Source organism: Pongo pygmaeus, chromosome 2 (assembly GCF_028885625.2).
Source record: "Pongo pygmaeus isolate AG05252 chromosome 2, NHGRI_mPonPyg2-v2.0_pri, whole genome shotgun sequence".
NCBI lineage: Eukaryota > Metazoa > Chordata > Mammalia > Primates > Hominidae > Pongo > Pongo pygmaeus.
Genome location: NC_085930.1, coordinates 104138607 through 104159659, shown reverse-complemented (window position 1 = coordinate 104159659; position 21053 = coordinate 104138607). Strand labels below are relative to the sequence as shown.

Sequence of the window (21053 nt, the reverse complement as noted above, 5' to 3'; positions counted from 1 at the left end):
GTTCACGTGATTCTCCTGTCTCCACCTCCCGAGTAGCTGGGACTACAGGCGTCTGCCACCATGCCCGGCTAATTTTTGTATTTTTAGTAGAGACGGAGTTTCACGTTGTTGGTCAGGCTGGTCTCAAACTCCTGACCTCAGGTGATCCACCCGCCTTGGCCTCCCAAAGTGCTGGGATTACAGGTGTGAGCCACCACGGCTGGTCAAAATTTTTTTTTTTTTTTGTACTTTTTTGTAGAGGCGGGATTTCGACATGTTGCCCAGGCTGGTCTTGGAACTCCTGAGCTCAAGCTATCCATCCACCTGCCTCAGCCTCCCATAGTGCTGGGACTACAGGCGGGAGCACAGGACCTAGCCCCTTCCTTTTCTTGTCTCTGTGAATGAGGTTTGGAGCCTAGACATTGAAGTATAGATAATTGCAAAAAGGTATGTTTTTGGGAGATGGGGCATTCCTTTCTTCTCTCTGTAACTCGCTTCTCCCAGACACTCCTGAGGAGGGAGGGAAAGCCAGGGAGCCCCAGAGCTCTCTGGGATCCAGGGAGGAAACCATGGCTGGTGGCAGCCAGTTCTGTGTTCAGAATGTGCTTGCTGTCAAGAGTGCAGGCCTGGAATTCCAGCCTGGCCACAGGCCAAGGAGGTAATGGACCCATCCTGCGCATGGTGTGGGGATGAGAAGCAGAGCCCACCACGGGTCTCCTTCCCAGACCCATCCGGTAACTGTCTGGTTCAGTAACTGTAAAGTCTGGGGCTTTTGGGGTGGGGGGCTGCAGGTAAGTCCTGGGGAGAGCTAGAGCTACTTTAGGACCCTCCCCTTGAATGTTCCAGGCAGCAACCCTCCCTCTCTTATTTCTTCCCCCACCAAAAGAATGCCGGCCACTAGGAGTGAGTGACCAGCGCCTGCGGGTTAGAGCTATTTTGGGCAGGAGAGCAGGCATCGGATTCCAGCGTTCCAGGCAGGGGGAGGGGACGAGGGTTAGGCCTGAGGCGCTTTCCGACTCCCCAGCCTGCTGTAGGCGAGGCTCTAGGAGATGAGCTAGCTTCCCGCTCCTCCTGTCTCAGGCCTCAGTCTCCCATCCGTGTAAGGGCCGGGCAGCAAGGCTTTCATCCTTTGCAATTGAGAGAACGCTTCCTGATTGTTCTCATGGCTTAGAAATACCCCTTGATTTGCATTCGAAGGAAATAAGGAGGGCTGAACGCAGTCGACGGGTGGCCAGTTGCTGGGCCAGTTCGCAGTCCTGACTGTCCCTTGATTAGTCTTAGAGGTCCAAAGGCCTGAAGTTGGGCGGGGAGCCCCTCCCCCACACTACTGGTTCTGAAGGCTCCGAGTGACCGAGACTGGTCGCCGGGGTGTGTCCTGGGACGGACTTCCCTGGCCGTGGGGGCGAGGCTTCCATAATGGGGCGTGACTTTTAGGGCGGGGGAGTGGCTAGCCAATGAGCAGAGCGGTGCGGGCCGGGGCGGGGCTTGTGCGCGGGTGCGGCGCGCTGCGGAGCGGCCGACGCAGGCAGAAGCGGGCGGCGCGCGGACAGCGAGTCGGCGCCGCGCGGAGCTGGCCGCTGGATTGGCTGCAACACTCGCGTGTCAGGCGGTTGCTAGGCTCCGGCCGCGCGCCCCGCCCTCGCGCTCAGCGCCCTCTCACCGCCCGGTACGTGCTCGCGCGGAGGCTGCGGCGCGGCGCTCGCGGTCCTTAGGCTTGGCGGCGGCAGCTTCGCGCCGAGTCCCCGGGGAGCGGCGGTGGCGGCGTCCTGGGGCCGGGAGGAGCGAACACCTGCCGCGGTCCTCCCGCCGGCGCTGGGTGAGTGCACCGCCCGCTGTATCCGCTGTGCCTGGCTGCTCGGGCCCCCATCCCTGCTGCCGGCTGAGCCTTCCGCGGAACACCTGCTGCTGCTCGCTTTTCGGCCCGGGGCGGGGACACGGCCGCGGACGTCCTTGTGGGTGAGGAGGCGGTGCCGCCCGGGCGTAGCCGCCCCATTGCTCTGGGTCCCGCAGGCAAAGGCTCGGAGCGTTCGACTGCAAGGCCCGGGCCGCGCGCCGCGGCGATGGGCCAGGCCTTAGCTCGGCCCGCGCTCCCGGGAACGCGGAGCCTGCGCCTTGGCCGCGGTCGTGAGCCGCCTGCGGGCCGCCTCCCGTGCTTCCAATAGGGGTTGTGGCCCAGTTGGGCCGGATTCCGACTGTGGGGCGTCGAGCCCCGCCAGAGGCAGGGAAGGGCACCGCTGCCGCCACTGTTCTGTCAGAGCTTCTCAGAGCCTTGGTGGGTTCCCTCATCCTTACTTGAGCTCCTTTGGAAGCTTGTTTGCTTGCTACCTTTTCACTTTGTATTTGGCAGACCTGGTTCACCTGCGAGTGTATTTGGATAGTGTCTCCACAGAAAGTGTCGTCTCGGCTTGGAATCTTTTTGCCATAAATTCTAAGTTAGTTTTCTACAAACTCAACTGGTAACTTGAAATGCATCCTTTAATCTCTATAACTTGAAAAGTTCTTATATTTGTAAATCGAGTTACTTCAGAATTAGTTTTAATGGTGACGATGAAGTTTTGACTGGTTGAGGCAAGAGCCAGGGACAGCACCTTCATAGCGCAGAGTCTAACTTAAGATTCTAGCCTGCTGCTTCCCTAAATAAGCGAGTAGAAGTGACTCCTGGCATAAAAGCCAGACTCCGTGAAGGAAGGGTGGTGTTTATAGGACATAATTCCAGATAAAGAGTTGGATGTGCTTTCAGGTGTTTTGCAAAGTCTGGTGTAGATGGGTATTGCAATTTTATCAGGTTCTATGCGTAGTTAAGTTCAGAGACATTATTTTGGAATGTTCCTGTTCTAAAAAAGAATTCAACCGTACTACATTTTGGAGGCATAAACATCCGTAGTTTGAGTATAGAGAAGTTTAGTTGAACTTTTGTGGGGTTTTTTTTGCTGTGAACTAAGGAAGAAGAGCTCATGGCCTGTGTCCTGTATTTTGGAGAAATCAGATTTCAGTAGGGAGTTGGAGCCATCATGTGAAGATCCTATGGGATATAAAATCTTGTGCTGACATGTGCCTTTGTTAAAAGAGGTACAGTGCAAATCCTCACTGTTCTTAAAAATTGATTTGGCAAAATGCATTTATTCATTTTAACAAATATTTTGATTCACTACCTTCCAAATTCTGTGGTAGATCCTAGGGACCCATGTAAAAGAGTCTGCTTCTGCCCTTAAGGAATTCAGTTTAGGGGGCAGTGGGGACCGGGGAACCCATGATTAATAGTGTCTGCCCACTAAGCATGCTCGCATAGTAGCCTGAGGAGAGAGGGAGTTCCTGAGCTGTAGCTTTCAGGGCCAGCAGGAATTAGTGAGGGACATCAAGGTCTGGACACAGGGAACCACATGTACATGAGCACCTAAAATAGTGCTTGGGAGTCCTCCAGCTTGGCAGGTGGGAGCTCTGGGCCTGCCTTGTGCTCAGGAGTTCCAACTTTGTATGCGGGGTGCAGGAGTCTGGGGAGCCTTTTAATCAGTAGAGTGGTGTGACCCACACCTGTGTTTAGAAAGATACTGCTGGTGGAGTGGCAGGAAGAGAGAGGGGGTCAGGACCTCTGGCAGTTAAGTCAGCTAACAGAGGAGAGATGGGGAGGGAGAAGGAGCCATCAGAAAAGAGAGACTGAAAAGGTAGTGCAGAGGGGATGTCCTGCCATGATGGGGGAGGAGCTACATTCTGGAATCCATGGGCCAGAAGACCAAGCATAACCAAGCATTTAAATTCCTTCTTGACTACCTGGTATAGTGACCCACAGAGTTGCTTGTGTCTGGTTAGTGTTGAGGATGGTGGGATTTGGAGGGACCACTTAGGGACCACTTAGACTGCAGTCGATGCATAGGAAAGGAGGCCTGGCATTTGATTATTAAAAACTTTATCGCCGGGCACGGTGGCTCACGCCTGTAATCCCAGCACTTTGGGAGGCCGAGGCAGGCGGATCATGAGGTCAGGAGATCGAGATCATCCTGGCTAACACGGTGAAACCCCGTCTCTACTAAAAATACAAAAAAGTAGCTGGGCGTGGTAGCGGGCACCTGTAGTCCCAGCTACTCGGGAGGCTGAGGCAGGAGAATGGCGTGAACCCGGGAGGCGGAGCTTGCAGTGAGTTGAGATCGCGCCACTGCACTCCAGCCTGGGCGACAGAGCGAGACTCCGTCTCAAAAAAACAAAACAAAACAAAAACACTTTATCTCCAGGCCGGGCGTGGTGGCTCCCGCCTGTAATCCCAGCACTTTGGGATTCCGAGGCAGGTGGATTACCTGAGGTCAGGAGTTCAGGACCAGCCTGGCCGACATGGTGAAACCCCGTCTGTACTAAAAAATACAAAAATTCGCCAGGCATGGTGGCGGGCGCCTTTAATCGCAGCTACTCGGGAGGCTGAAACAGGAGAATCGCTTGAACCCGGGAGGCGGAGGTTACAGTGCGCTGAAAGCCTGGGCGTCAAGAGCAAAACTCGGTCTCAAAAAAAATAAAAAAAACAAAACAACTGGCCAGGCGCGGTGGCTCACGTCTGTAATCCCAGCACTTTGGGAGGCTGAGGCGGGTGGATCACGAGGTCAGGAGATCAAGACCATCCTGGCTAACACGGTGAAACCCCGTCTCTACTAAAAATACAAAAAATTAGCCGGGCGCGGTGGCGGGCGCCGGTAGTCCCAGCTACTCGTTCTCCTGGAGGCTGAGGCAGGAGAATGGCGTGAACCCGGGAGGCGGAGCTTGCAGTGAGCCGAGATAGCGCCACTGCAGTCCGGCCTGGGCGGAAGAGTGAGACTCAGTCTCAAAAAAAAAAAAAAAAAACAACAACAACAACAACTTTATGTCCTACTTGAACCTGGGGTATTGCATTTCCTCTTGCGCACAGCAGGCATCTTAACCCGTGAGAGTCAATGTGTGTTCATTCTTGTGGAGGCAGATGAGAGTGTATTTCATTTCTTTTCTTTTCTTCTTCTTTTTTTTTTTTTTAGACGGAGTCTTGCTCTGTCACCCAGGCTGGAATAAAGTGGCGTGATCTTGGCTCACTGCAACCTCCGCCTCACAGGTTCAAGCAATTCTTCTGCCTCAGCCTTCCGAGTAGCTGGGATCACAGGCACTTGCCACCAAGCCAGGCTAATTTTTTGCATTTTTAGTAGAGATGGGGTTTCACCATGTTGGCCAGCCTAATCTTGAACTCTTGATCTCAGGTGATCGGCCCGTGTCGGCCTCCCAAAGTGTGGAGATTACAGGCGTGAGCCACTGCGCCTGGCTTTTTTTTTTTTTTTTTTTTTTTGGAGACAGAGTCTCACTCTGTTACCCAGGAGTGCAGTGGTGGGATCTTGGCTCACTGCAGCCTCGACCAACCTCCCTGGCTCAAGCAGTCCTCCCACCTCAGCATCCTGAGTAGCTAGGACCACAGGCGCATGCCATCACTCCTGGCTAATTTTTTTTTTTTTTTTTTTTTTTGAGACCGAGTCTTGCTGTGTCGCCCAAGCTGGAGTGCAGTGGCGTGATCTCGGCTCACTGCAACCTCTGTCTCTCGGGTTCAAGTGATTCTCCTGTCTTTCCCTCCCGAGTAGCTGGGACTACAGGCGCGTCACCACACCCGGCTGATTTTTTTTATTTTTAGTAGAGATGGGGTTTCACCACGTTAGCCAGGGTGGTCTCCATCTCCTGACCTCGTGATCTGCCCGCCTCGGCCTCCCAAAGTGCTGGAATTACAGGCGTGAGCCACCACACCCGGCTAGTTTTTTTTTTGAGTGGAGTTTCGCTCTTTTGCCCAGTCTGGAGTGAAGTGGCGCGATCTTGGCTCACTGCAACCTCTGCCCCCTGGGTTCAAGTGATTCTCCTGCCTCAGCCTCCCAAGTGGCTGGGATTACAGGCATGGACCACCACACCCGGCTAATTTTTGTATTTTTAGTAGAGATGGGGTTTTGCCATGTTGCCCAGGCTGATCTCGAACTCCTGACCTCAGGTGATCCACTCTCCTTGGCCTCCCAAAATGCTAGAATTACAGGCACTAGCCACTGTGCCCTGCCCTGATTTTTGTATTTTTTATAGAGATGGGGTTTCTCCATGTTTCCCAGGCTGGTCTCGAACTTCTGAGCTCAAGCAATCTTCCTTCCTCAGCCTCCAAAAGTGCTGGGATTACAAGTGTGAGCCACCATGCCTGGCCATTTTTTTAATTAATTAATTAATTAATTTTTTTTGAGACGAAGTCTCGCTCTGTCGCCCAGGCTGCATGGAGTGCAGTGGCATGATCTCGGCTCACTGCAAGCTCCACCTCCCGGGTTCACGCCATTCTCCTGTCTCAGCCTCCTGAGTAGCTGGGACTGCAGGTGCCTGCCACCACGCCCAGCTAATTTTTTTGTATTTTTAGTAGACGGGGTTTCACCGTGTTAACCAGGATGGTCTCGATCTACTGACCTCGTGATCTGCCCGCCTCGGCCTACCGAAGTGCTGGGATTACAGGCGTGAGCCACCGTGCCCAGCTTTTTTTTTTTTAAGATGGCGTTTCACTGTTGTTACCCAGATTGGAGTGCAACGGTGCAACATTGGTTCACTACAACCTCGGCCTCCTGGGTTCAAGCAATTCTCCTGCCTCAGCCTCCCGAGTAGCTGTGATTACAGGCATGCGTCACCACGCCTGGCTAATTTTGTATTTTTAGTAGAGACAGGGTTTCTCCATGTTGGTCAGGCTGGTATCAAGCTCCCGACCTCAGGTGATCCCCCTGCCTCGGGCTTCTAAAGTGCTGGGATTACAGGCATGAGCCACCTCGCCTGGCCAGCTTTTTTTTTTTTTTTTTTTTTGAGATGGAGTCTCACTCTGTTGCCCAGGCTGGAGTGTGCAGTGGCGCGATCTTGGCTCCTGCAACCTCCACCTCCTGGGTTCATGTGATTCTCCTGCTTCAGCCTCCCAAGTAGCTGGGATTGCAGGCATGTGCCACCACGCCCCGCTAATTTTTGTAATTTTAATAGAGATGGGGTTTTACCATGTTGGTCAGGCTGGTCTTGAACTCCTGACCTTGTGATCTGTCTGCCTCAGCCTCCCAAAGTGCTGGGATTACAGGCGTGAGCCACCGTGCCCAGCCAGCAATTTCTATAAATAGGAGTTTAGAGTAGCTTACAAAATTACACCAGCCAGAAGGCTTAATTTAGCCTTAAGGAATAGGGTTGTCCGTTTTCCAATTTCTTAGGTTTGATAGCTGAGCATTTTCTTTTTCTTTTTTTTTTTTTGAGACGGAGTCTGCTCTGTCACCCAGGCTGGAGTGCAGTGGTGCGATCTTGGCTCACTGCAAGCTCCGCCTCCTGGGTTCACGCCATTCTCCTGCCTCAGCCTCCCGAGTAGCTGGGACTACAGGTGCCCGCTACCACGCCCAGCTACTTTTTTGTATTTTTAGTAGAGACGGGGTTTCACCGTGTTAGAATGGTCTTGATCTCCTGACCTCATGATCTGCCCACCTCGGCCTCCTAAAGTGCTGGGATTACAGGCATGAGCCACCGCACCCGGCCATAGCTAAGCATTTTCTTAGTTTTACTCAGGGTCCAGGGTAGAAAGATGGATGAGATACATTGGTAGAAGATCATAAACTGAGAGTGTCAAAGTTGATGAAGCTGGTCTGTGTTCTTTGTTGAAGTGGTTAAATCTGAACGAACTTTAGCAGTATGTTGACTTAATTTATATTTATGTTTTAAAAGTAGGATTCTACTGGAACAGTCAGCTGCATATTTAAAAAATTACTTTTATGACCAAATGTCTTTTATGTTGCTTGTCATCAGATACATTTAATGGTGTTGAGGTTTTGGGCTGGGCGCAGTGGCTCACACCTGTAATCCCAGCACTTTGGGAGGCCGAGCCGGGTGGATCACCTGAGCTCAGGAGTTTGAGACCAGCCTGTCCAACATGGTGAAACCCCTTCTTTACTAAAAAATACAAAAATTAGCTGGGTGTGGTGGCGCGCACCTGTAATCCCAGCCGCTTGGTAGGCTGAGGCAGGAAAATTGCCTGAACCTGGGAGGTGGAGGTTGCAGTGAGCCAAGTTTGAGGTTTTGCAGTGTTGAGGTTTTCTTCTCAGTTATACCTTTTTGAGCTAATCGTTTTAAAAAATACCACTGTCTAAAATACACTGAAATTAATTTTACTATTTATAATTTTTGGTTCTGGATTGACTGTACAGAAAATGTTTCATTTTCTTACTGTGACCTTTGACAAAGAAGGGTGAGTAATTTGTGGTGTGGGCAGGAGACTCAGTGGCATTCCCCACTTCCTTTGGAGTTGGTCAGTGTGGTATAACTCTATTTCAGTTGCGGGCATTCACCAATATTGTTTCCTCCTTTTCCTGCAGGGCCTCTGCTCTCCAGGAAGATAAGGCTTTTAAAGCAGCTTAGCACTAGAAGGTGAGGTAAGGTACTTGAAAAGAGACATTTCTGCAAAAGAAAGTTGAGGAATAATCACATACTGGCCAAAATGATAACCACAGAATTATATTTATTTGTTTTTATTTATTTTTTTGAGACAAAGTCTTGCTCTGTCACCCAGGCTGGAGTGCAATGGCGTGATCTTGGCTCACTGCAACCTCTGCCTCCCGGGTTCAAGCAATTCTCCTGCCTCAACCTCCCAAGTAGCTGGGATTATAGGCATGTGCCACTGCGCCCAGCTAATTTTGTATTTTCAGTAGAGACGGGGTTTCTCCATGTTGGTTGGGCTGGTCTCAAACTCCTGACGTCAGGTGATCTGCCCGCCTTGGCCTCCCTAAGTGCTGGGATTACAGGGGTGAGCCACCGCTGCCCAGCTTATTTATTTGTTTTTGAGACAGGATCTCTGTCACCCATGCTGGAGTGCAGTGGCATGATTACAGCTCACTGCAGACCTTGACCTCCTAGGCTCAAGCTATCCTCCCACCTTGGCCTCCCATGTAGCTGGGACTACGGGGTCATGTCACCATGCCCGGCTAATTTTTGTAACTTTTTGTGGAGATGGGATCTCACTATGTTGTCCAGGCTGATCTGAAACCCCTGGGCTCAAACGATCCTCCCACCTTAGCCTCTCAAAGTGCTGTGATTAATAGACATGAGCCTCCGCACCTGACTTAGAATTTTAAAACATTAATAGAGGAAAAGCTCTATTGGATAATACATATATTTAAGTAGTGTGGAAGATAAAAGTGGAAAGAGGCCGGGTGCAGTGGCTCACGCCTATAATCCCAGCACTTTGAGAGGCTGATGTGCACGGATCAGCTGAGGTCAGGAGTTTGAGACCAGCCTGGCCAACATGGCGAAACCCTGTCTCTGATAAAAATACAAAAATTAGCCGGGCGTGGTGGCAGGTGCCTGTAATCCCAGCTACCTGGGAGGCTGAGAAAGGAGAATCACTTGAACATGGGAGGTGGAGGTTGCAGTGAGCTGAGATCCCGCCATCACACTCCAGCCTGGGCAACAAGAGTGAAACTGCATCTCAAAAAAAAAGTGGAAAGAAAAGGACTGGGTGCGGTGGCTCACATCTGTAATCCCAGCACTTTGGGAGGCCGAGGCGGGTACATCATTTGAGCTCAGGAGTCCGAGACCAGCCTGGCCAACATGGTAAAACCCCGTCTCTACTAAAAATACAAAAATTAGCCAGGCGTGGTGGTGTGCGCCTGTAATCCCAGCTACTTGGGAGGCTGAGGCAGGAGAATTGCTTGAATGTTGAATCTGGGAGGCAGAGGTTGCAGTGAGCCGAGATCGTGCCATTGCACTCCATCCTGGGCGATGGAGTGAGACTGTCTCAAAAAAAAGAAAAAGTGGAAAGAAAAGAGAAAAGGAGCCCGATCTCGTGCCTGTAATCCCAGCACTTTGGGAAGCTAAGGTGGGAGGATTACTTGAAGCCAGGAGTTTGAGACCAGCTTAGGCAACAAAGAGAGACCCTGTCTCTACAAAAAATAAAAAAAAAAAATTAGTTGAGTGTGGTGGCACGTTCCCTAGGTACTTGGGAAGCTGAGGTGCGGGCATCTTTTGAGCCCAAGAGTTATTTTTTATTTTATTTTATTTTTTTTATTTTTTGTAGAGAGAGTTTTGCCATGTTGTCCAGGCTGGTCTCGAACTGCTGAGCTTAAGCGATTCGTCTGCCTGCGCCTCACAAACTGCTGGATTACAGATGTGAGCCACTGGGCCTTAGCCTAGGAGTTTGAGGCTGCAGTAAGCTTTCATCACAGCAGATCACGCCACTGCACTCCAGACTGGGTGACAAAGTGAGACCCTGGCTCAAAAAATAAAAAAAAATTTAAAAATGAAAAGGAAAAATCTCTCGTTGTCCCCTCCCTTTTTTTTTTTTTTTTTTGGAGACGGAATCTTGCACTGTTGCTCAGGCTGGAGTGCAATAGCGTAATCTCGGCTCATTGCAACCTCTGCCTCTCGGGTTCAAGCGATTCTCCTGCCTCAGCCTCTTGAGTAGCTGGGATTACAGGTGCCCGCCATCACGCCCAGCTAAGTTTTTGTATTTTCAGTAGAGACGAGGTTTTACTATGTTAGCCAGGCTGGTCTCCTGACCTTGTGATCCTCCCACCTCAGCCTCCCAAAGTGCTGGGATTACAGGTGTGAGGCCATCCCATTTTATTTTTTCTGTAAATAGGGAATACAACACCTGGTACTAACTTGATTAAAAGTTCAAAAGGGTTATACAAAGGAGGGAAAGAAACCTTCCTTCCATCTATCCCCTCAGCCTGTGGTTCGCCTTTCCAGAGACAGTTGTGATCCCCCCTGATTCCTGGGTCTCCTCCAGAGATGGCCCTTGGCAGTGTTTTTACCAAGTTTGAGTATAGATTTTTTTGTTTTTTTGAGACAGAGTCTCTCTCTGTTGCCCAGGCTGAAGTGCAGTGGCTCGATCTCTGCTCACTGCAACCTCCACCTCCTGGATTCAAGTGATTCTCCTACCTCAGCCTCCTGAGTAGCTGAGACGACAAGTGCGTGCCACCACACCCAGCTAATTTTTGTGTATTCAGTAGAGACTGGGTTTCACCATGTTGGCCAAGCTGGTCTCGAACTGAACTCAGGTGATCCCGCCAGTCTTGATCTCCCAAAGTGCTGGGATTACAAGCATGAGCCCCCGCGCCGGCCTGAATATAACATTTCTTTTTTTTTTTTTGAGACCGAGTCTCCGTCTGTTACCCGGGCTGGAGTGCAGTGGCTCGATCTCTGCTCACTGCAACCTCTGCCTCCCGGGTTCAACGATTCTCCTGCCTCAGCATTCTGAGTAGCTGGGATTACAGGTGCGCACCACCACACCTGGCTAATTTTTTTTTTTTTTTGTATTTTTAGTAGAGACAGGGTTTCAGTATGTTGGTCAGGCTGGTCTCGAACTCCTGACCTCGTGATCCACCTGCCTTGGCCCCCCAGAGTGCTGGGATTACAGGCGTGAGCCACTGCGCCTGGCCATGAATATAACATTTCTTTTTTTTTTTTGGGAGACGGAGTCTTGCTCTGTCGCCCGGGCTGGAGTGCAGTGGCGCGATCTCGGCTCACTGCAAATTCCACCTCCTGGGTTCACACCATTCTCCTACCTCAGCCTCCCGAGTAGCTGGGACTACAGGTGCCTGCCACCACGCCCTGCTAATTTTTTGAATTTTTTTAGTAGAGACGGGGTTTCACCGTGTTAGCCAGGAGACCTGTTAGCCAGAATGGTCTCGATCTCCTGACCTCGTGATCCACCCGCCTTGGCCTCCCAAAGTGCTGGGATTACAGGCGTGAGCCACTGTGCCCAGCGAATATAACATTTCTAATGGTTAATCTGTCTCTAGTTCTTAGAGTTTGGTTCTTTTTTTTTGTTTTTCTTCTTCTTATTTGTTTTAGCTATCTCCTACAGGAAGGAGGTTATTTCTTACTTTGGTTGTAATAGCTAATGTTGCAATTAACATCTCTGCATAAAGTTTTTTTGTGTTTTTTTTTTATTTGAGATGGAGTCTTGCTCTGTCGCCCAGGCTGGAGTGCAGTGGTGCGATCTCGGCTCACTGCAAGCTCTGCCTCCCGGGTTCACGCCATTCTTCTGCCTCAGCCTCCCGAGTAGCTGGGACTACAGTTGCCTGCAGCCACACCCGGCTAATTTTTTGTATTTTTAGTAGAGATGGGGTTTCACTGTGTTAGCCAGGACGGTCTCAATCTCCTGACTTCGTGATCTGCCCGCCTTGGCCTCCCAAAGTGCTGGGATTACAGGCGTGAGCCACCACGCCCGGCCTACATAAAGTTTTTTAAAAGAGTTTTTTGTATCATAAGAAGTGAATTGTGGCCGGGCACGGTGGCTTACGCTTGTAATCCCAGCACTTTGGGAGGCTGAGGCGGGCAGATGACAAGGTCAGGAGATTGAGACCATCCTGGCTAACACGGTAAAACCCCGTCTCTACTAAAAATACAAAAAAAAAAATTAGCCGGGCGTAGTGTTAGGCACCTGTAGTCCCAGCTACTTGGGAGGCTGAGACAGGAGAATGGCGTGAACCTGGAAGGCAGAGCTTGCAGTGAGCTGAGATAGTGCCATTGCACTCCAGCCTGGGCGACAGAGTGAGATTCTGCCTCAAAAAAAAAAAAAAAAAAAAAAGTGAATTGTGATTTACAGTTTTGTAGAAGCACATTTATCAACATCAAGTAAGGCGGATTTGTATTGATTTTTATTTTTAAGTATTGTGCACGTTTTCTGTAGTCCCTTTTCTGTGACTTGCATGGATTTGTGATTTTTATAGCCATGTGGAGACCTAGTCTCAGTGTTCCCTGCCCTTGGGGGCATGAGGAGCCACAGATTCATTCTTGCTGAGGCAGTCACGGCCCATGGATACACTAAGTATAGGGGAGTGTGCCAGTTGTGGGGAGCTCAAGGATGAATGAAGCACTTGGAAGGATATGTCGTATTCAGGGAAACAGTAGCCAGTGCCCAGCTTGATTCCCTGTTTTGGCATTTACTCTTCATTTCTATAAATGTTGTTTTTGTATATGAGGTATGAGAATCTACAAACAAGCACCTCTTACAGAGTTCTTTCTCCTAATTGGTACACAGTTTTCTGTATCTATAGGTTCCACATCTGTGGATTCATCCAACTGTGGATTGAAAATATTTGGGAAAAAAGGATGGTTGCGTCCGTATCAAACATGAATGAACTTTTTTCCTTGTCATCATTTCCTAAATGTTAGAACAACTATTTTCATACCATTTACATTGTATTATGTGTTATAAGTAATCTAGGGATGTTTAAAGTATACAGGAAGATGTTTAAGGGATCCAGGGCTGTGCAGGACGTGCCTTGTTAACAAAATGTTTACGAGCAGTATACTTAGTAAAAGTCATCGCTATTCTGTAGTCTCAATAAACGGGGGGCACAATGCACTGTGGAAAGCCGCAGGGACCTCTGCCCCTGAAAGCGGGGTATTGTCCAAGGTTTCTCCCCATGTGATAGTCTGAAATATGGCCTCGTGGGATGAGAAAGACCTGACCGTCCCCCAACCCGACACCTGTAAAGGGTCTGCGCTGAGGTGGATTAGTAAAAGAGGAAAGCCTCTTGCAGTTGAGATAGAGGAAGGCCACTGTCTCCTGCCTGCCTTTGGGAACTGAATGTCTCGGTATAAAACCCGACTGTACATTTGTTCAATTCTGAGATAGGAGAAAAACCGCCCTGTGGGGGGAGGCGAGACATGTTTGCAGCAATGCTGCCTTGTTATTCTTTACTCCACTGAGATGTTTGGGTGGAGAGAAACATAAATCTGGCTTACATGTACGTCCAGTCACAGTACCTTCCCTTAAATTTAATTATGACGTAGATTCTATTGCTCACATGTTTTTGTCCTTATTATGATGCAAATATTACACCATTTTATATAAGGGACTTGAGCACCTGTGGATTTTGGTATCCTGGAACCAATCCCTCATGGATACCGAGGGAAGAGTTTGTAAATGTATTAAAACAGAGTAGTGGAATTGGAATCAAATTCTTTTGATTTTGTAGGTATCTCTGTTTAGCCTTTTCACTGTGCTGGGAACATTTCCCCCCAGGCGTCCTAGGGGTTGATGGGAGATTTACTTAAGATTCCCAAGGCTGTCTAGGGTAGAAGTGAACCAGTTCTGCCTTGGTTGTCATAAACACCTCTGTTAATTAGCTCAGTTGTTCTCCAGGGATAGATTGATTTCTCTAGCCAGCTTTTGCCAAGAAAAATGATGTAGTCAATGGAATTCCAAATAAGATTTCCTTTTTATTTGGCTATTAATCAGAACCTGGGATAACATCCATTTTCTGGGCCCTAATTTTACTATGGAATGTTTCCATAAAACATGCATCTGATTACTGTAAATGTCCTGTAAACACTCCTGCTTGGGCTGGTAGGTCATCTTTTTTTTTTCTTTTTTTTTCTTTTGAGACAGTTTTAGTCTTGTTGCCCAGGCTGGAGTGCAGTGGCGTGATCTCAGCTCACTGCAACCTCTGCCTCCCGGGTTCAGGTGATTCTCCTGCCACAGCCTCCCAAGTAGCTGGAATGATACACCATGTGCCACCACACCTGGCTAATTTTTGTATTTTTAGTAGAGATGGGGATTCTTCATGTTGGTCAGGCTGGTCTCAAACTGCTGACCTCAGGTGATCTGCCTGCCTCGGCCTTCTAAAGTGCTGGGATTACAGGCGTGAGCCACCATGCCCGGACTGTAGGTCACCTCTGTGTCCAATCTGCCCTGACCTCTGGGGAGGTCAAGGATGCCTTGCCTTCTAGGATTTTTTATATTGGAGACCAGTCTGATGAGTAGCCCTTGAGCAGGGACTGGATTCTAAGTCTTGGAGAAAATGAGGAAGTTCTACCTCTTACGTGAGGTATGATTGAAGAAATTGTGTTTTCTTTGTTTTTGAGAGGCAGGGTCTTGCCCTGTTGTCTAGGCTGGAGTGTGGTGGCATAATCATAGCTCACTGCAGTCTTGACCTCCTGGGGTCAAGCAATCCTCCCACCTCAGCCTCCTGAGTAGCTGGGACTACTAGCATGTGCCACTATGCCCAGCTAATTTTTAAATTTTTTTGTAGCGATGAGGTCTTGGCTATGTTGCCCAGGCTGGATCCTCCTGCCTCGGCCTCCCAAAGTGTTGGGATTACAGGCATGAACCACCACACCCGGCCCAGAAGTGTCTTATATTTTTAGACTTTTGAGCAGTGTTGGAATGATTGAATTGCCTGAGTGGAGAAATTTGGTAGGAAGAGAGTAGAAGAGAGGCTCTTTATTAAAGACCTAAAAATAAAATTCATTAAAGTCACAAATAGATAACAGTAGGATTCCTGTCTGACTCTCTCCTGCTTTGGGTTTGTGCTACCAGCTGTTGGGTCTGCTTACCTAGAAAATAGAATAATATTTTGTCAGAAGGGTCAACAGTATGGTCCTAAAACACTGTGTTTGCAAGTCTGAGGATGTGCTTTTTCCAATTTTAAAAGTAGTTTAGAAAGTGACCAGATTCTTTCATGTAGGGAAGAAATCTTAGCAGGAGACATTGGTTCTTCTGCTTGTAGTGCCAGCCCTAACCTGGCAGGTCCTGTGGGGGGACCCCTGTCTCTTCATAGCTCTGAGCCTTTTTCCCTTCTAGTTGGACTTTGCTGACTAGAGAGGGATCTCCTATGTAGGCCATCTGATTACCTGATTTAATCAGATGGTACCTCTGTTATTTTGGAGAAGAGGGTCTCCTTTTGTTTCTAATAGCTGAAGATAAAAATGGCTCTGTATGCTTTCTTCCTATGGAGGGCTCTGCTGCCCTGAGCTGCCTGTGCCCTTTACATCTGTGTGAGGGGGTGGAGGAATGTCCTGGCCTCCTCGCTTCCATCCTGCTATGGGCTTCCAGGGAGAATGGGGTCCATTGTGGGCTGTACCCAAAGGCACAGTCCTCTGCCTCAGTGTCAGGCTTACTGTGGTCTCTGTGTCCAGTTTGCTGTGGTCACTGGGTGCCAAGGGGCTGGGAGCTCAGGAAGCCATTGCTGCTTTTTCCTTTTTTTTTTGAGACGGAGTCTTGCTCATGTCACCCAGCCTGGAGTGCAATGGTACGATCTCTGCTCACTGCAACCTCCGCCTCCCAGGTTCTAGCAATTCTCCTGCCTCAGCCTCCCGAGTAGCTGGGATTACAGACGAGCACCACCACGCCGGGCTAATTTTTGTATTTTTATTGTTATTATTATTATTTTATTTTATTTTATTTGAGACGGAGTCTCACTCTGTTGCCCAGGCTGGAGTGCAGTGGCGCAATCTCGGCTCACTGCAAGCTGTGCCTCCTGGGTTCACGCCATTCTTCTGCCTCAGCCTCCGGAGTAGCTGGGACTACAGGCATCCGCCACCACGCCTGGCTAATTTTTTTGCATTTTTGGTAGAGACGGGGTTTCACCGTGGTCTCGATCTCCTGACCTCGTGATCTGCCCGCCTCAGGCTCCCAAAGTGCTGGGATTACAGGCATGAGCCACCGCGCCTGGCCATTTTTATTTTTATTTTTGAGATGGAGTTTCGCTCTGTGGGCCAGACTGGAGTGCAGTGGCATGATCTCAGCTCACTGCAAGCTCCGCCTCCCGGGTTCACGCCATTCTCCTGACTCAGCCTCCCAAGTAGCTGGGACTACAGGCACCTGCCACCACGCTCGGCTAATTTTTTGTATTTTTAGTAGAGACGGGGTTTCAGCGTGTTAGCCAGGATAGTCTCAATCTCCTGACCTCGTGATCCGTCCGCCTCGGCCTCCCTAAGTGCTGGGATTACAGGCGTGAGCCACCGCACCCGGCCAATTTTTGTGTTTTTAATAGAGACAGGGTTTCACCACGTTGGCCAGGCTGGTCTCTAACTCCTGACCTCATGATCCACCTGCCTCGGCCTCCCAAAGTGCTGGGATTACAGGCGTGAGCCACCATGCCCGGCCGCCATTGCTTCTTTACATACTACCCTGTTCTTCAGGAGTGTTCTGAAGGATGGTACTTTGTTTGCCTCTAGGTCTGCCCCCTGATTTTGTCATGTCTTGATAAACGCTTTTGTGGATCCTTTTGCAGGCCTAAGCTCACTCTTGTAGCAGATATGGGGCCATATTTGGAGAAGCAGGCCTGCTCCTCCCACGGGTAGCTGAATGCCTGGATACAGGAGGCTGGGCTCTCCCTCCAGGCCTTTCCTATATTCTGAATCCACTGGAAAGCATAAGATTAATCTATTTATGAATGAAATTGAACTTTTAGTTCTTGTTTTCTTTATTCTGGCTTTATCAACTTTAGAACTAGATGTGAAATGCCAGAGTATGATTCTCCAAGTAGGAGAAGCTACAGGCTTTTTTAATTTATTTATGTATTTTTTTTTGAGACGGAGTCTTGCTCTTTCGCCCAGGCTGGAGTGCAGTGGCGCGATCTTGGCTCACTGCAAGCTCCGCCTCCCGGGTTCACGCCATTTTCCTGCCTCAGCCTCCCGAGTAGCTGGAACTACAGGCACCCGCCACCGCGCCCGGTTAATTTTTTGTGTTTTTAGTAGAGACAGGGTTTCACCATGTTAGCCAGGATGGTCTCGATCTCCTGACCTCGTGATCCGCCCGCCTCAGCCTCCCAAAGTGCTGGGATTACAGGCGTGAGCCACCGCGCCCGGCCTGCTACAGGCTTTTTATTTTTTATTTTTATTTTGTAGACGGAGTCTTGCTCTGTCACCCAAGCTGGAGTGCAGTGGCATGATCTTGGCTCACTGCAGTCTCTGAGTAGCTGGGACTACAGGCCTGTGCACCATCACGCCCGGCTGATTTTTCTGTTTTTAGTAGAGACAGGGTTTCGCCATATTGGCCAGGCTTGTCTCAAACTCCTGGCCTCAAGTGATCCTCCCACCTCCTCCCAAAGTGCTGGGATTATAGGCGTCAACCGTCATGCCTGGCCCATCTGATTTTTAAAAATATATTTTACACCTTTTGTTTTTACTTCATTAGTATAAAACAAAAATACAGAAAAAAGGGCCCCCAAAAAGGGTATGATTCAGTAAGGGCAGATATTTAAAAAAAAAAAATGTATAACTTGGTTAATTATATAGTAAGAAATAGAGCTTTGGTGGGGTGCATTGACTCATGTGTGTAATCCCAGTACTTTGGAGGCTGAGACAGGAGGATCATTTGAGGCCAGGAGTTCAAGACCAGCCTGGGCAACATAGCAAGACCGCATCTCTACAAAAATAAAAAACAAAAATTAGCCAGGCATGGTGGTGTGCTTGTAGTCCCAGCTGCTCAGGAGGCAGAGGTGGGAACATCACTTGAGCCCAGGAGGTTGAGGTGGCAATGTGCCGTGATTGCACCGCTGTACTCCAGTCTGGGCGACAGAGAGAAACAGTGTCTGAAAAAAAAATTTGGGGTACAGTGGCTCACACCTGTAATCCCAGCATTTTGGGAGGATGAGATGGGTGGATTGCTTTGAGCTCCAGAGTTGGAGATCAGCCTGGGCAACGTGGTGAAAACCCATCTCTACAAAAAAATACAAAAATTAGCTGGATGTGATGGTGGGCGCCTTTGGTCCCAGCTATTTGGGAGGCTGAGGCAGGAGAATCGCTTGAACCTGGGAGGCGGAGGTTGCAGTGAGCCAAGATCGTGCCACTGCACTCCAGCCTGGGCAACAGAGTGAGATTCTGTCTCACCAAAAAAAAAAAAAAAAAAAAGGAGTTTTACTGGCCCCACCATAGGCCTTTTCATGGGCCCCCATCCATTTCCTTCCAAAGTTGATTTCCAGCCTTACTTTTTGTGCCCATCTCCTTGTTTCTTTATGGTTGTATCCCACAAGTTTGCATCCTTGGTTACTGTAGTTTAATTTTTTCTGGTTTTTGAAATTGGTGTATATTTGAAGTCTGTTTAATCTAGTTTCTCCCTCTATTCCTTTTCCTTACAATTGTTGATTGAAGAACCTAGTCCCGTAGAGTTTCCCACAGTCCACATTTAGCTGATTGCGTCTTAGGATTGCTCTCTATTTCTTGTGAATAGGCAGCTGGATCTGAAGGGTTGATCAGCCTCAGGTTTGGTCCCTTTGGCAAGGCTAGGGGTGGTCTGGGTCTTCCTTCTGCAGTTGTGGCGTCCACTTGTTGTCACACACTTTGGTCATAGCCAGTACTCAGAGCTCTACTTTTGTGGGAAGACTGGGGCCTGAGGAGAGGCTGGCCCAGTAGTCCTGGTCAAACCAGTCCCCCCAGTGTTGGTGTGACACTGGCCTGGGTCACTGGGTGGGAGGGGTTCGCAGCACTGTTCCCGTCTTAGGTCCTTACTTCTTCCTTCACACTGCCCCTCCCCTGACTTTCAGCTTCCTTGCCTTTGCCTGTTTGTCCCCCATCTTGTCCCTTCTTTTCAGCTTTTCTCTCTCCCTTTCCCCGTTTGTGTAGTGTGCTGATTGGAAAAAAGTTGTTTGGGAATTAGGAGAGGGGTTCTCATACTGCTCAATCACTCGCCACCTGGGGGACTGTGGAAACCTAGGTTTCCCCATCTGTAAAATAAGATTAGTCTTGATGTTTTATTGTTTATTTATTTATTTTTTTGAGACAGAGTCTTGCTCTGTCGCCCAGGCTGGAGTGCAGTGGTTCGATCTGGGCTCACTGAAACCTCCACCTCCCGAGTTCAAGCGATTCTCCTGTCTCAGCCTCCCGAGTAGCTGGGATTAGAGGTGTGCACCACCATGCCTGGCTAATTTTTGTAATTTTTTAGTAGAGACATGGTTTCGCCATGTTGGCCAGGCTGGTCTGGAACTCCTGACCTCAGGTGATCTGCCCACCTCGGCCTCCCAAAATGTTGGGATTACAGGCGTGAGCCATTGCGTCCAGCCAGTCTTGACGTCTTGTTTTGTTTTGTTTTGTTTTATTTATTTTTGAGATGGAATTTTGCTCTTGTCACCCATGCTGGAGTGCAGTGGCATGATCTCGGCTCACTGCAACTTCCGCCTCCCAGGTTCCAGCGATTCTGCTGCCTCAGCCTCCTGAGTAGCTGGGACTACAGGCGCGCGCCAGCATGCCCAGCTAATTTTTGTATTTTTAGTAGAGACAGGGTTTCGCCATATTGGCCAGGCTGGTGTCAAACTCCTGACCTCGTGGTCCACCCGCCTCGGCCTCCCAGAGTCCTGGGATTACAGGTGTGAGCCACTGTACCTGGCCTATTTTATTTTGATCTTATTTATTTATTTATATATTTTCGAGATGGATTTTTGCTCTTGTCGCCCAGGCTGTTGTGCAATGGTGCAATCTCGGCTCACTGTAACCTCTGCCTCCCAGGTTCAAGTGATTCTCCTTCCTCAGCCTCCTGAGTAGCTGGGATTACAGGCGCCCGCCACCATGCCCAGCTAATTTTTAAATTTTTAGTAGCGACAGAGTTTCGCCATGTTGACCAGGCTGGTCTCGAACTCCTGACCTCAAGTGATCTGCCTGCCACGGCCTCTCAAAGAGCTGGGATTACAGGTGTGAGCCACCGTACCCAGCCCCAGTCTTGATTTTTAAATGGTTGCCTCAAACTCTGTCTTATGAGTTTTCTGTTTAAAAACTTTTTCTGTGTTTGAATGCTATTTTAAAGGAGTTCCTTCTTTCTCCCTGTAGGGCATAGCCCAGCTGTAAAGAAATGGAGAAGTTAGAGCAGCTGGAATTGAGTCTTTTTCATATCTATGTTATCAAGCCGGTGGGCTGGGGTGAATATGGAAGGCTCTGTGGGCTGTGGTCACGGCCTCACCTGCTGATCTCAAGCTCTGGGTAGAGACTGGCTTTACAGGATAGGAGGTGTGTTCACTGCTAGTGCTGCTGCTATACTGGCAGGTGGCTGAAGTTTTGAGCACTTGGAGGGGCACAATGTTTATTAATTGTAGGGTGGTCTCAGACTCCACGCCCAGGAACTTGTCAGCTGGTCTTGGCTTTCTTGTGTGCAGGCCCCACTCCAGCTTACCCTGATATTTGGTTGGCAGCCCAAGCCTGTGTCTTATGTGAGGATAACTCATTGCTCACCTGAGAGACAGAGTCACTGTGTGATTGGCTGTCGGTGTGAGTACGGAGTCTTTTTTTTTTTTTTTTTTTTTTTGAGATGGAGTCTCGCTCTGTCGCCCAGGCTGGAGTGCAGTGGCGCGATCTCGGCTCACTGCAAGCTCCACCTCCCG

General features: G+C 49.4%; 1 protein-coding gene across 7 annotated transcripts in view; it reads left to right on the top strand.

Annotated features, from left to right (window-relative positions):
• Positions 1-240: 240 nt before the first annotated feature.
• DAG1 (dystroglycan 1) overlaps positions 241-21053 on the top strand; it is a 71122-nt gene continuing 50309 nt past the window's right edge. The window contains exons 1-2 of one of the 7 annotated variants that reach the window (XM_063661138.1): positions 241-1795; positions 8325-8376. The gene's annotated coding sequence lies outside the window, so the exon portion shown is untranslated. Of the gene's footprint in view, positions 2436-8324; positions 8377-10097; positions 10114-21053 lie in introns of those variants that run through there. The other 6 variants (XM_063661140.1, XM_054481662.1, XM_054481663.2 and 3 more) reach the window with 6 other exon arrangements.